This window comes from Alligator mississippiensis, chromosome 5 (assembly GCF_030867095.1).
Source record: "Alligator mississippiensis isolate rAllMis1 chromosome 5, rAllMis1, whole genome shotgun sequence".
Lineage (NCBI taxonomy): Eukaryota > Metazoa > Chordata > Crocodylia > Alligatoridae > Alligator > Alligator mississippiensis.
In genome coordinates, this window is record NC_081828.1 from 218,121,079 (window position 1) to 218,133,564 (window position 12,486).

Here is a 12,486-nt window from a genome sequence, read left to right on the forward strand (position 1 = left end):
GTGAGTAGGAAAGGCTGGCGAGGGTTGCACATGGGATAGGGATAAGGATATGTGTAATATGTGTTAGATAGCCAATACTCAGGGATGTTGTCTATACTGTGTACAAGTGAGATGACGTGCAATATGATATCAATCCCAATGTTTTGTATTATGTTATTTGAAATGTTGTATTACTCGTTGTGAGGCCTCTGTTTGGGGTCCTTTTGAGTCTTTTGTTATAGTCTGGTTTTCTAATAAAAGGTATATAAAAAAAAAAGGTTTTCCCAGGGTGAGGCTCGCCCCTTGCACTCCGGGCGTGCTGACCCCTGCGATTTCCCCAAATGCGGGAAACTCGACTGCATAATTTGTGGTAGTGGGGGACTGCATTCGCGCTCTCCCCTGGCAACACCGTGCAAAGACAGACTGGAAAGAGATCCTGGGAGCTGGATCCCGGGCCTTTTCTCCTCATACCCGCCACTCAACCACGGGCTGGAGTGGAGAGAGCCGAGGGAGAAGGGTCCCCGCACCCTGGTAGGATGGGGGTGCTGTGTGTCAGGGGGAGAAGCAGCAGCAGGGTGGGGGGCTGTGTCTTGGGAGTGAGGAGCAGACACACAGGCAGTGCCCAGCTCATAAATGGAGGGAAAGGGGCTGGGGGGCAGATTTAGGCCCCTGCAGGGAGAGGGGCAGGAGCAGGGCCCTGGGCTGGGCCAGGTCATCCAGAGGCACGGGGGGGGGGGGTGACTTCCCCTCAGCAGTGCACACCCCCTGAGGGAGGCATGGGGGCACATGCCCCCCCATGGGGCAGAGGTGGGCTGCCCGCTGCAGGCTGGAGCTTTGCGCCCTGCTGCCTTCCCCAGAGCTCAGCCACGCGACACGGTTGCTGCCCACCTGGCAGGCAGGGGACGTGCGGCACATTGGCCACCCCGCACATCCCCTGCCTTCTCGGTGGCAGGACGCACACTGGGGTCGCACTGCTGGGGTCCTGGGGCAAAGGTAGCAGGGCGCAGAGCCCCAGCCCACAGCAGGCAGCCCGCCTCTGACCTGCCCCCTCCCCAACGCCTCTGGACAATTTGCCCCAGCCCCAGGGCCTGCTCCTGCCCCACTCCCTCCTTCACCGTGGGGGCCTCAAACTCCCCCCCCCCACACCACCCCTTTCCCTCCACCTACCAGTTGGTAAAATCCAGAGATCTGAGGGTTGAATCGGGAAATCGAGACTTGGAGTTATTTTGACTTCGAAATCCCGAGTCTCGCGATGGTTTCATGACAGCTGGCATTACTGGGAACTGTAGTGCTGATCCTCACGTCCATGTGATGTCTTTGAGGGGTTCACCAAAGTTTTCAGTCCTAATCCCAGCGCTGCTGGGGCAGGAACCTGCAACAGAACTCAAAGGCCAGACAAACAGCTGGGCCAGGACACGGCGCCACAAAAGCAACGTGTGCCTGGCCCAAAACGTGCCAGGCCCAGACAGACGGCAAACAAATGTACAGCGGGGCTCAGCAATATGGCTCTGCTGAGACACAGCAATAAAATGGGGACTCAGGCCTGACCTGCACCCGGGCTTGAATGTACAACAAAGGAGCGCCAGGCCCACTTGGCTGCAGCCTGGCAAAGCCAGGCCTATATAGCACTGAGGTCTGGACAAACAACAAGTGCCAGGGCTTCACCCTGGCCCAAATCTGCCAGCCAACACGTGGTGGGGTTCAGCCCCACGCCGGCGGGCTGCAATGCACCAGCTGTGAAAGAGCAAAAAAGGGCGCAAGATTATGGCCACAACCTGGACATCCAGCAACATCTGTATATAATAAAACCCTAGTCCCCACTACATCCCCGCAGGGGTCAGGCCCACTTCCCAGCACAGGAGAGGATAGGCAAGCATCTGGCCAGCTCGGGGGCACAGCAGCACGGGCCCCACAGATGTCCTGCTCTCAGACAGGGCAGGGGAGATGTGGGGGGAGCAGCTCTGATGGAGCCCTAGGGCCGCACCAGCCGGCGGGGGGCTGATAGGGAGAGGACAGAGGGACCAAGCCATCTACTCGCACCGGGGAGGCCACATCTGGAGTCCTGTGTCCAGTTTTGGATCCCTAGTACAGAAAGGACGTGGACGCATCAGAGCGAGTCCCATGAAGGGCAATGCAAATTGCTGTGGGGCTGGGGCACGTGACTTGTGAGGTGAGGCTGAGGGAAATGGGCTGATGTAGTCTGCAGAAGGGAAGACCGAGGGGGATTGAATAGCAGCCTTCACCTCCCTGCAGGGGGGCTGCAAAGAGGATGGAGCTGGACTGGTCTCAGTGGGGGCAGATACAGGACAAGGAGCAATGGGCTCAAGCTGCAGCAAGGCAAGTGGAGGTTGGAGATTCGGAAGAACTCTCTCGTGAGGAGGGTGGTGGAGCACTGGAACGGGTTGTGGACTCTCCATCCTTGGAGGTTTTGAAGACCTGCCTGGACAACGCCTTGTCTGGGATGACGTAGCTGGGGCTGGTCCTGCTTGGAGCAGGGGGCTGGCCTGGATGCGATCCCCTGGGATCCCTTCTGTCATAAATAAATCCCCAACAGAGTTAGATGCTCCTGCCACAATGGGCTGAGCGAGCTGTTTTACCCCCCCCCCCCACTTTTTTGTTTGGGCCACCTGATATGGGCGTACCCTATGTCATATTTCCGAGTACTTCGGTGGAAGGTTCTAGAAGTTAGCACCTAATGCTAGGTCTTTATAATAGTAAGGAAAGTTCCGCCTTGTTATGTAAATATGTGCAACATTATTGGCTGGATGTAAATTGTTCTGTAAAAGATGGTTAGCTATTGGCCCGCTAGCCATATATAAGGTTACCCAGTTTCCGCCCAAGGCGGAGACCTCTGCGACGACCTCCGAGCTCGCTGCCCGGAGATCTGAGAGATCACCTTAAGAGGTTCGTTGAGAGACTGATCCTCTTTCAGCGTCTCCCCGTTGCCGAAAATATCTGACATACCCTGTCCCGATTACTAGCTCGTTGTGTTGCGAACTCATCCATTCCTCCGTTCGATTGCCGTTCCTGTTACCTGTTGAGTTATTTGTATTCTACGTTCGCCTCGTTTTCTGTAACAAGCAAGCGTCATTCACCTACGCCAGAACCGTCTAAGGGCGTAAGTAAAATCTCTTTGGAACCATTAAGCTGTCCTGCCTCTCCAGCCACACGCCTGCCCAACCGATCCCATTTTGCTTAACAAACCCTGATTTCTGGCCCGGCTGGTCCGGCTCCCAGGACAGCTGCCTGAACCCATCTCACTCCTCTCATGTCCCGGGGCAGGGGCTTCCCCCAGGCTTGGGCCTGCACCTAGGATGCCCGCCACAGGGTTTGGAAACATCTGGAAGCCCCAGCCAGGGGTGGAAGACGTGTGCCCGTAGTAGGGCCGCTTCTGGCTCTGGACTGACTCTTGGATTTGGCTTCGTTTTGGCTAATCTGGCCTGGATTATGGACAATTTAAATTAAAATAAATAGACCCCCCTCCCGACAGCGCCGCTCGGGCAGGGGATGCAGCGCCGAAGCTGGCATCACGCCGTCATGTCGCAGTCCAGTGAATTTGTCTCCAAGCACAAAGCCTTAGTGTCATGTCCCCCGTCCGTTGTCCCCCCCGCCTCTCCCCATATTTTCTGAATGAAATCGGGCGTGTGCACGGGCCAAGTGTGGCAGCCCGCCGGGGTGCACACTTCCCTCGTGCACCAGGGAGCAGGAGAGGGACGCAGCCGGCTGGCCGAAGTGCTGGCTAGTCTGAACTTGGCTAATTGGGGGATTCGCATCAAAGCAGCGCGGGATAGCCCGTACACACGACAGCCAGCTGCGCTGAGCCGGGCTCCGGGGACGGGACGATGCGGGGTCCCTAGTGCGGGCGACCGGCGCGTGCGTCTGCGGGGCGGGCTAGTGCAGCCGACTCTGGGGGCGGGGCTTGATGCTTATCTGCATACCCAGGATGCAATGCTCCCGGAGCTGCGGGATTTGGGGTGTTTCTTTGCTGTTTTGGGAAAAGAAAGGTGGGGCCCGTGAGGTGGGGGTTGGGGGCTGTGCGGGCAGAGCTGTGCGGGGCGGGGGGTGGCGGGGCCGGGCCGGACCACCCTGTGCTGCGGGGCCCCCCCCCTGCCCCGGGCCGCTGCTGAGCCGTTGTAAGGCATTACTCTGGTTTCTCTTCAACACGCATAAATCTTTCGCCTTTTACTAAAGATTTCCGTGGAGAGAAGCAGTAACGAGTTTACACCCAATTTTTCGAGGCCCCGTTCCGGCGGGGCTGTCCTTCCGTGTGCAAAAGTAGATCCCGTTTGTTTTGTGGCAAAGTGCTGATGAGAGGGACAGCGCCCCGTGTGTGCTGTTGCCCTCGTCGGCCGTGTGCTTGGAGTGACAGCAGCGGTGACTGTGCGCCGTGGTTAAACACTGCTGTTGCTGCGTGTGGGCTGCGGTGCCTCGCTTGGCATCCTGCGTGTTTGTGCGGGCAATCAGGTGCGGTGCCCATCTTCTCTCCGGGTAGGAGCGGGCCCTGGGCTGCCGGGAGATCATCTGCCTCCTCCCACGTCTTGTGGCACCCACACACCTCCTCACCCAGGCTCGCCCAGGTTATGGTGCTGGTTTAGTTGCCAACAACCGGACTGTGGAGGAGGGTGTGCCGGGTTACACCGTACCACCGCGCAGACCAAGAGAGGCCTGGTCTGACAACAGAGTCAAAGGGGACAGTAAAGCGTTGCTAAAATCCCAGGCTTTGCACTTGCTGCCGGGGAGGTGCAGCTCCATCCAGCTGCACTTCAAGATGCATGGCTCCCCGAAGCCTGCGAGAGAGATCGCACCCGCACTGTGGTCACACTCGGTCTCCTGGCACAAGAAGTGTGTCTGGGGCACGCGTCAGGCCGGCAGCCGGCTGCGACCCTCCCTGCACCACCGCCCGGAGCAGCAGCTGCCCCAGGCAAGGGGCACAGTGTGTGCAGAGTCCAGGCAAGCACTGCTGGAAAACAGAGGCCGTAAGAGCCCACGAGGACGTGTCCCCCTGGCCAGATCCATGCTCCCCGGAGCCTCCAGCACCAAGCGGCTCCACACACAGCTCAGCATCGACCGCCCCTTGGCCTGCCAGGTGCTGCACGGCCAGCACAGAGCCTGGCTCAAAGGCCTCAGCCCACACACCGGATAAAGACGCAGCGGTTCCTCGCCTATAGATGAGGAGAAGCTGCAGCCTCTCCTGCTCCTCTGCGCTGAGACATCCTCGAGCCAGCTCGGCTGAGTGAGACTGATTCTTACTTGAACACAACCCTTCCGCCGTCCCCCGGGGTCTCCGGCCAGAGCCTCCTTTCTGGGCAGGGGTGTTACCAGCTGGGCAAGGGCCAGGGGCAGGTTGACCAGGACGTCCCTGGACCTGGTGGGGCTGCAGATTTTTTTTTAATTCAATTTTCCATATTCCAAGCCAAACTCCCCCAAACAAATTCCAACTCCAAGAGCCAATCCAGAGCCAGAAGTGGCCCTACACCCGGCAAACATCCTCCACCCGTCTGGGGCTTCCAGATGTTTCCAAAACATTTGGCAGGCGTCTTATGTGCACAAGCACAGAGGCTTGGGGTTCGGATGCCCCCAAGTTTTGCTTGCCCTCAGCTGTAGGGCCCCAGCGGCAAGCCAGGGAGGAGGCTCCCATTTTCATAAAGTGGGCTTAAAGCCCAGACCTTCCCACTCCAGCAGCTAAGTGGGAGGCTTGCAATGCATTACCTTGGCAGGTGCTCGCCCCGTGCCAGGAGAGCGGTCTTCCCTGGTGTGGCTAGGTCCCAGGACCTCCGAGCCTTGTGCCCTGGCCGAGCCCCAGGCCCACGGGGTGCCACGGCAGGCAGGGGTGCTGTCCCCTTGCCCCTTCCTGCAGAAGCACGATGCCCACTGCTGGTGCAGGTGAGCGGCCTGGAGGTGTTGGCAGTGGGCATGGACCACCCCGTCATCCACGTCCACATCAGTCACAAGTCATGACTGCATGACCTGGGCAAAGTGCTGTGGGCCGTGCGGCTGGACCAGGTGGCCCCGACCCAGGCCCTGCCCGCAGCTGCTGCATCCAGGAGATGAAGGCGCTGCGGGAAGGTTTGGGGCTGGTGGGACAGGGCCTGGGATCAGGGAGACTTGGGGGGAGCAGGTGGAGTGAGGGCCTGTGGGGGTGGGAGCACCTGGGCTGGGGGCTCTCCCTGGGTGCCCAGCGGAGGGGAGGGTGAATGCTGCAAGGCCGGCTGGATCCCGGTGCAGAGAGTCAGGGTTTTAAGTCAAGTGTCTGTGGAAATCCCTATCTTGTGCTCTGGTGTTTGCGGATCTTGTGTTCTCCAGCTCGTGTTCGGGGGGGCCAGCAGGACTGACGGCAGGAGAAGAAGTAATGGTAGTAGTTGTAAGAAGAAGCAGTGTTTGAGTGCTGCCCAAGCCGTGGCAAAGGCGGCAGCCCAGGGCCCAGGGCCCTCTCCGACCAGCAGAGATGCCGAAGAAACACGAGGACGCAAGCCAAGCCCCGCACGTGCGCAGCACTCACCCCGCACCGGCACGGGGCCCCGGCGTCCTGAACCCCCCGGGCCGGGCCGGGCCGTGCAGCACCAAGCGCACAATACGAGCCCTTTCACCAGCAGCAAAGCACAATTTAACTCGTATACTTTTGCACGCTCAGGGTACTTCCGCCAAAACGGGGCCTCAAAAAATTGGGTGTAAACTCATCACTGCTCCTCTCCATGGAAATCGTTAGTAAAAGGCAAAAGATTTATGCGTGCTGAAGAGAAACCGGAGTGATAACCAGCAACGGCTCGGCAGACGGCCCAGGGCGGGGGGGCCCACAGCGCAGGGTGCAACAGGCCCGGCCCCGCTGCCCTGCCCGGCTCTGCATGCCCAGCCCCTGGCCCCTGCAGCAGGGATCACACCTTTCTTTTCCCAAAACAGCAAAGAAACACCCCAAACCCTGCAGCTCCAGGCGCACTGCATCCTGGGTATGCAGATAAGCCCCGCCCCACCTCCTGCACTAGCCCGCCCTGCGCACACACGCACTGGTCACCCGCACTAAGGACCCGACAGCGGCCCGTTCCCAGAGCCCAGCTCGGTGCAGCTCGCTGGGTGTGTGTACGGGCCATCCCGCGCTGCTTTGATGCGAGTCAAACCTCGGGCTACAGCACCCCCAGTTACCCAGTGTCTGTGCTCCCCATCTCCTCCGCGCCGGGCTGGGGCAGCTGTGACTGCCGCACCGGGGTCAGCACAGTGCAGACTTGCTAGCACTTCCCTTCTCCCTGGCGCACGAGGGAAGTGTGCCTGCTGGCAGGCCGCCACACTTGGCCCGTGGGCGTGCCCGCTGTGAACGGCGATGAGATTCAGAAAAGGAATTGGGGGGGGCTAAGACTTTGTGCTTGGAGACAAACTCAGGGGACTGCGACATGATGGCGTGATGCCAGCTTTGGCGCTGCACCCCCTGCCCGAGCGGCGCTGTCGGTGTAGCAGAAAGCCCCCTTTTCCTCTTGCCTGCAGTTGCTCTCCCCTCCTTCGATATGTTTTTCCTCTTCTACCTTTTCTTCTTTCCTCTTTCTTTCACTTTAAGATAAGGAATTGTGTTGTAAAATTTGTATGTGTGCCTTTTGTATCTCCCTGTGTATGTTGGTAGTTTTATCTATTTGTGTGCCATGGCATTTGTAGCTTATATTTTATACTCCTCACCTTTCAACTAAATGTGTTTAGTAACAATGTTAACAAGGGCAGGAGTCAAACTGCCGCTTCCCTGTATCAGGGAAGGGCTTGCGCCACCCCAGAGATTCAGGCAGCGATGGATCAGGAGGACAGCTTTGGGGGAGACAATATTCCCCGGAGCATAGTGGTTTTGGGGATCAGTTTGGGAAGAAAGACATTTAAGGGACAGTTCGGGGCTAGCCACCAGACACCTGGGGAACCTGTTAGGGACTATGTGATCCGGTGTGTTATGCTGGGATTGCTGTCAGGGACAGTTCTGTCCCTAGACAAGGAGAACAAACGGACGTTAGACATAAGAAGTATACATTACCCTCCTGGGTTTTGGAAGGAGGTACAGGAAGGCATGCATCAGCCCATAATTGGACTGATGGGGCCGCTCCGAGAGACCAGGAGATATGTGCTGGGAGAAGTCCTAGCGCGGGCTCAGGATGCAGAGAGGTTAATTGGACGTCAAGGGGGGGCGATTGCAGCCACCCAGTTCAGAGAAAAGCTTAATGACACACCAAATTATATGGTTACCTATTCTAATGAAAGTGCATACCCCAAAACTGATAGGGGTGCTGGGGGTCCAAATTATCACCCCAGCCCACACTGGGTTAACCTGAGGGGATCAAAGGAAAGAGAGGGGGAAAACGGGATTCGGTCAGGAGCGTGGAAGTTTTTCAGTATAAAAGAAAAGCCCCCCAAGAATGGAAAATGCTGTGTGCACTGCCACTGCACGTCAGCATTGCACTTTGTAAATATGAATAATCAGCCATGCAAGGAGTTCTCCTTGGCAGGTTTGTGTGTGTTTGTTTTCTGTTGCAGAAGCCACAGTGTAGTCAAAGGTGACCGACACACCATGAGGCCTCACTACCACCAGCAGCATCTTCATCACAGCCATGGCAAAAATTGTCTCGTCTGTTTGTGGTGTCTTGTTATATGTTTTGTGTTTGTTTGTCTGGTTTGTCACAGTTTAAATACGTATGATATCATAAAGATATAATAAGAGTAATTGGTAATAACTCCTCTAAAAACTGAACCGGTCTGTGGATCCCGGACCAGAACACTTCTGTCCTGTTGGACTGGAAAGTTGATCTGATATTTGAAACAGGGGCAGCAATTCTCAAAAGGTTTTAGATTCCACTTCGTTAGCAAAAGGATATTTATTAAAGGTCACATGTACTTTGTTCTTTGGGGGTTTGTTTGTTTGTTTGTTTTTGTGTTTCCCGCCCCCCTTCTCTAAATGTGTTTCCCGCCACCCACTGCCCCTGCGCTGGGGATTGCCGTGTCTCAGTGGGCGCCCCCCTTGATAAGATGTCAAAATGTTTTGTTTTTGGGTTTGTTTTTGGGTTTTTTTGTTTTTGTTTTCTCTGTACTTCTCTTAAGGATTTAAATGCTATTTAGAATATCTGTATAACAAGATGTGTGTAAAAAACTGCATTCAAAGTCACATTTTAATAAGCAAAGAGACAACTGTACCATTGTAACTGTTCAAATCAACCTCGGTATGTTATTTTCTCTCTTCTACCCCACAAGGCTTTTCTCTTTCAATATCTTTGAACTGCCTAAGTTTTGTTTTAACTTCAAACCAGCTGAAGATGACACACCTCCTGTCTATATAGCTGAACAATGGTGTTCAAACAGTATAGTGACATCACCCTTGTGTAAGGCCGATGTCAAGAAGGGGAGTAATGTAGCAGGAAGCCCCTTTTCCTCTTGCCTGCATTTGCTCTCCCCTCTTTGGATATGTTTCTCCTCTTCTACCTTTTCTTCCTTCCTCTTTCTTGCACTATAAGATAAGGAATTGTGTTTTAAGTTTGTATGTGTGCATATTGTATCTCCCCTTGTATTTTGGTATTTGTATCTATTTGTGTGCCTGGCATTACTCTTGTAGCTTATATTTTAAACTCCTCACCTTTTAACTAAATGTGTTTGGTTTCAGAAGTAAGTTATACATTGTAACAATGTTAACAAGGGCAGGAATCAAACCACTCGGGCAGGCCCCTGAAAGAGTGAGTGAATCAGTGATTGAATGTGTAACACAGTAGCAGGTGGCTATTAACACCTAGGGAAACCACAGGTCAACCAAGGAAGAAATCAATGGGAGACAATGTAGCAACTGGGAATTCTCTAAACATCACTGTTCAAGGGCTAGAAGCCCTGGTCTGAGTTAATCAACGCCGGGGACCAACTCTTGGGCTGAATATCTCCAGATCGACTGCTCCCAGAGCCCTATTCAAAATTCATCAACGGACTCCCAAAACTGCACGTACATGCGCATGACCCCTGGGGCTGACAGATGCCATGCAGTAGCCACCGAGGGGGGGAAGTCCCACAAGGGTCAATGACCCCGGGATTGGGCAAACCTGAAAACTGGGAAGTCACCAAAGTCTGCCAAGGACAGATAAAAAGCAGTAAAAAGTGACCCTCAGCGACACCCTCTTGATCTCCAACTCGACCAGCACCCGACCTGTCCAGACAGAAGGACCAGCCAGCGACCCCCTTCTGGAGGATAACACCACGCTGGAAGAAGCCTTGACTGGCCATCGACAGCAGACTCCAGCGCCTGTGGGATAGGTATACCTGACTCTTGTAGCTCGCTACTGTGTGCGTGCATGTGTGCGCGTGTGTGTGGGGACCAGCCCCAAGGTTTATGATTTGACTTCATTACAGTGTTTCAATCTGCCTAATAAACCTGAATTTTAAGGATCCCGAGTTGGACATTTGTAACCAACAAGGCTGGCTCTCTTACTGCAAAAGCAAGGGTGCTAACATTTGATCCCACTTCTGTGGGCTCTCTACCATGAACTTCAACATCTGTTTCAAAGTCTGGTTAAACTGTTCCACTAGCCCATCAGTTTGGAGATGGTATACTGTGGTCTTTAGGTGTTTAATTCCCAGTGTTTTACTCACTCCCTCAAACACGCGAGATGTACAGTTCATTCCTTGATTGGTCAGCACTTCTTTAGGGAGTCCCACATGGAAGAATATCTTCAATAACTCCTCTGCTACCTTTGAGGTGGACACTGTCCGCATAGGCACAGCCTCCAGATACCTCGTTGCATAGTCCAGGAGGACCAAAAGATATTGATGTCCAGCATTGCTTCTTGGCAGTGGCCCCACAATATCCACTGCCACACGCGCGAAGGGAACTTCCACCAAGGGTAGTGGTACTAACGGAGCTCTTGGAGGGTGATTCGGGTTCATTTCTTGGCGCACAGGACAAGGTGCACAGTGTGCGATTGCAGTGTTCAAGTGATGCTGCTTCTCATTAGGACTCTGTAGTGATGTCCCTGAAAACTTATTTAAAGGTCAGGCCATCTGAGCAGGCTCTGTTTTTCCTCCCAGGGCTGCTTGAATCCTGAATTGGGAGCCAGAAAAGCCTGCTCCCCATGGGGTCCCCCCTCGTCACTGGAGAAGCAAACTGAAGTGATGAGAAGGGAAAACTTCAGATACAGCGAGTGAAAGACTGTCTCAGGGCTTGAGACCTCTGCTCTCTCCCACTTCTTCCCCCTTTTGTTGTCTGGGTTTGGAGTGGGATGGATGATGCGGGGGGTGGGCATCAACCCCTGCAGCAAACTGGCCAAGGTTGGAGCCTGGCAGTCTTGCAGGGACACTCTGGGCAGGGCTGAGAGCCGGCCGTGTTTTAGTTGTTGTTGTATCTTCTTTTGGGTTCAGCACAGCTGTGTCGCTGAGCCCCGCTGTGTGTCTTGCTGGCAGTTTTGGCCACACAGGCCTCTAGCAGGGCGATGCCACGAGTGTATCCTCCCTAGTTCAGGCTGCCCAGGAGCGGGGTCCTGTCACCCACTGCCCCTGCGCTGGGGATTGCCGTGTCTCAGTGGGCGGGGTGTAGCTGAGACAGGATGTCTCATCTGGAGGCCATAATGCTGCACCCTTTTGCTCTTTCACGGCTGTTGAATTTCAGCCCATCGGTGTGAGGCTGAAGCCCGGCCACATGTCGGCTGGCAGATTTGGGCCTGGTTGAAGCCCGGGCACTTGTTGTTTGTCCAGCCCTTGGTGTTGGATAGGTCTGGCCAGTTTTTGCTGCCCAATCCAGGCCTAGCAAAAAGACCCTGGGTCTTCTTTTGTTGTTTCAAAGCAGTCTAGTAGTGCAGCTGAGATGCCGTGTCCAGGCCACAGCCCCGTAGGCCTGCCGCTTTTTTATTGTATGTTCAGACCCGGCTAGAGGACATGCCTCAGCCCCCCCCCCCGTTACTACTTTACAGCTCCTGTGTCTCAGCAGAGCCATATTGCTGAGCTCCACTGAACATTTGTTTGCTCTATGTCTGGGTCTGGCATGTTTTGGGCCTGGCACATGTTGCTTTTGTGGTGCCGTGTCCTGACCCGGCAGCGTGGTTGGCACTGCATGCAGTTCAGGCTCATTTGCTGTTTGTTTTTTCTCTGAGTTGTCTTGCAGTTTCCTGCCCCCACAGAGCTGGGATTAGGACTAAACACTTACACTGATGAAAACTGCAGTTGACCCCTCAAATCCACACCTTGCAGGGAGTAACAAGCGGCCTTGGACCTACGCTGTCTTGCAGATCCTGACCTACCGAGCCGCTCATTGGACTCTCCAATCTGGGCCCCCCACTCCAGAAGGGCAGGTGTAAGGGGTGCAGGTCTGGCCACAGCTCCCAGTCCCTCTCTCCAGTCTGTCTTTGCACCACATTGCCAGGGGAGAGCGCGAACGCAGTCCCCCACTACCACAAATTATGCAGTCGAGTTTCCCGCATTTGGGGAAATCGCAGGGGTCAGCACGCCCGGAGTGCAAGGGGCGAGCCTCACCCTGGGAAAACCACCTGAGTGATCATGGTGTCTCCCCTGCCAGGTAAGTAT

The 12,486-nt window shown here is 55.2% G+C and overlaps 3 non-coding genes and 1 pseudogene across 3 annotated transcripts; 2 read left to right on the forward strand and 2 right to left on the reverse strand.

The window, feature by feature from the left end:
- Positions 1–230: 230 nt before the first annotated feature.
- LOC132251082 (U1 spliceosomal RNA) lies at positions 231–381 on the forward strand (annotated as a pseudogene).
- Positions 382–4,120: 3,739 nt separating this feature from the next.
- LOC132251008 (U5 spliceosomal RNA) lies at positions 4,121–4,236 on the forward strand. Its single transcript, XR_009462818.1, has one exon. It is a non-coding gene; the product is annotated as a U5 spliceosomal RNA (small nuclear RNA).
- A 2,377-nt stretch (positions 4,237–6,613) lies between these two features.
- On the reverse strand, positions 6,614–6,729 carry LOC132251013 (U5 spliceosomal RNA). Its single transcript, XR_009462823.1, has one exon. It is a non-coding gene; the product is annotated as a U5 spliceosomal RNA (small nuclear RNA).
- Positions 6,730–12,322: 5,593 nt separating this feature from the next.
- Positions 12,323–12,486, reverse strand: LOC132251070 (U1 spliceosomal RNA). The gene has a single exon (XR_009462874.1). It is a non-coding gene; the product is annotated as a U1 spliceosomal RNA (small nuclear RNA).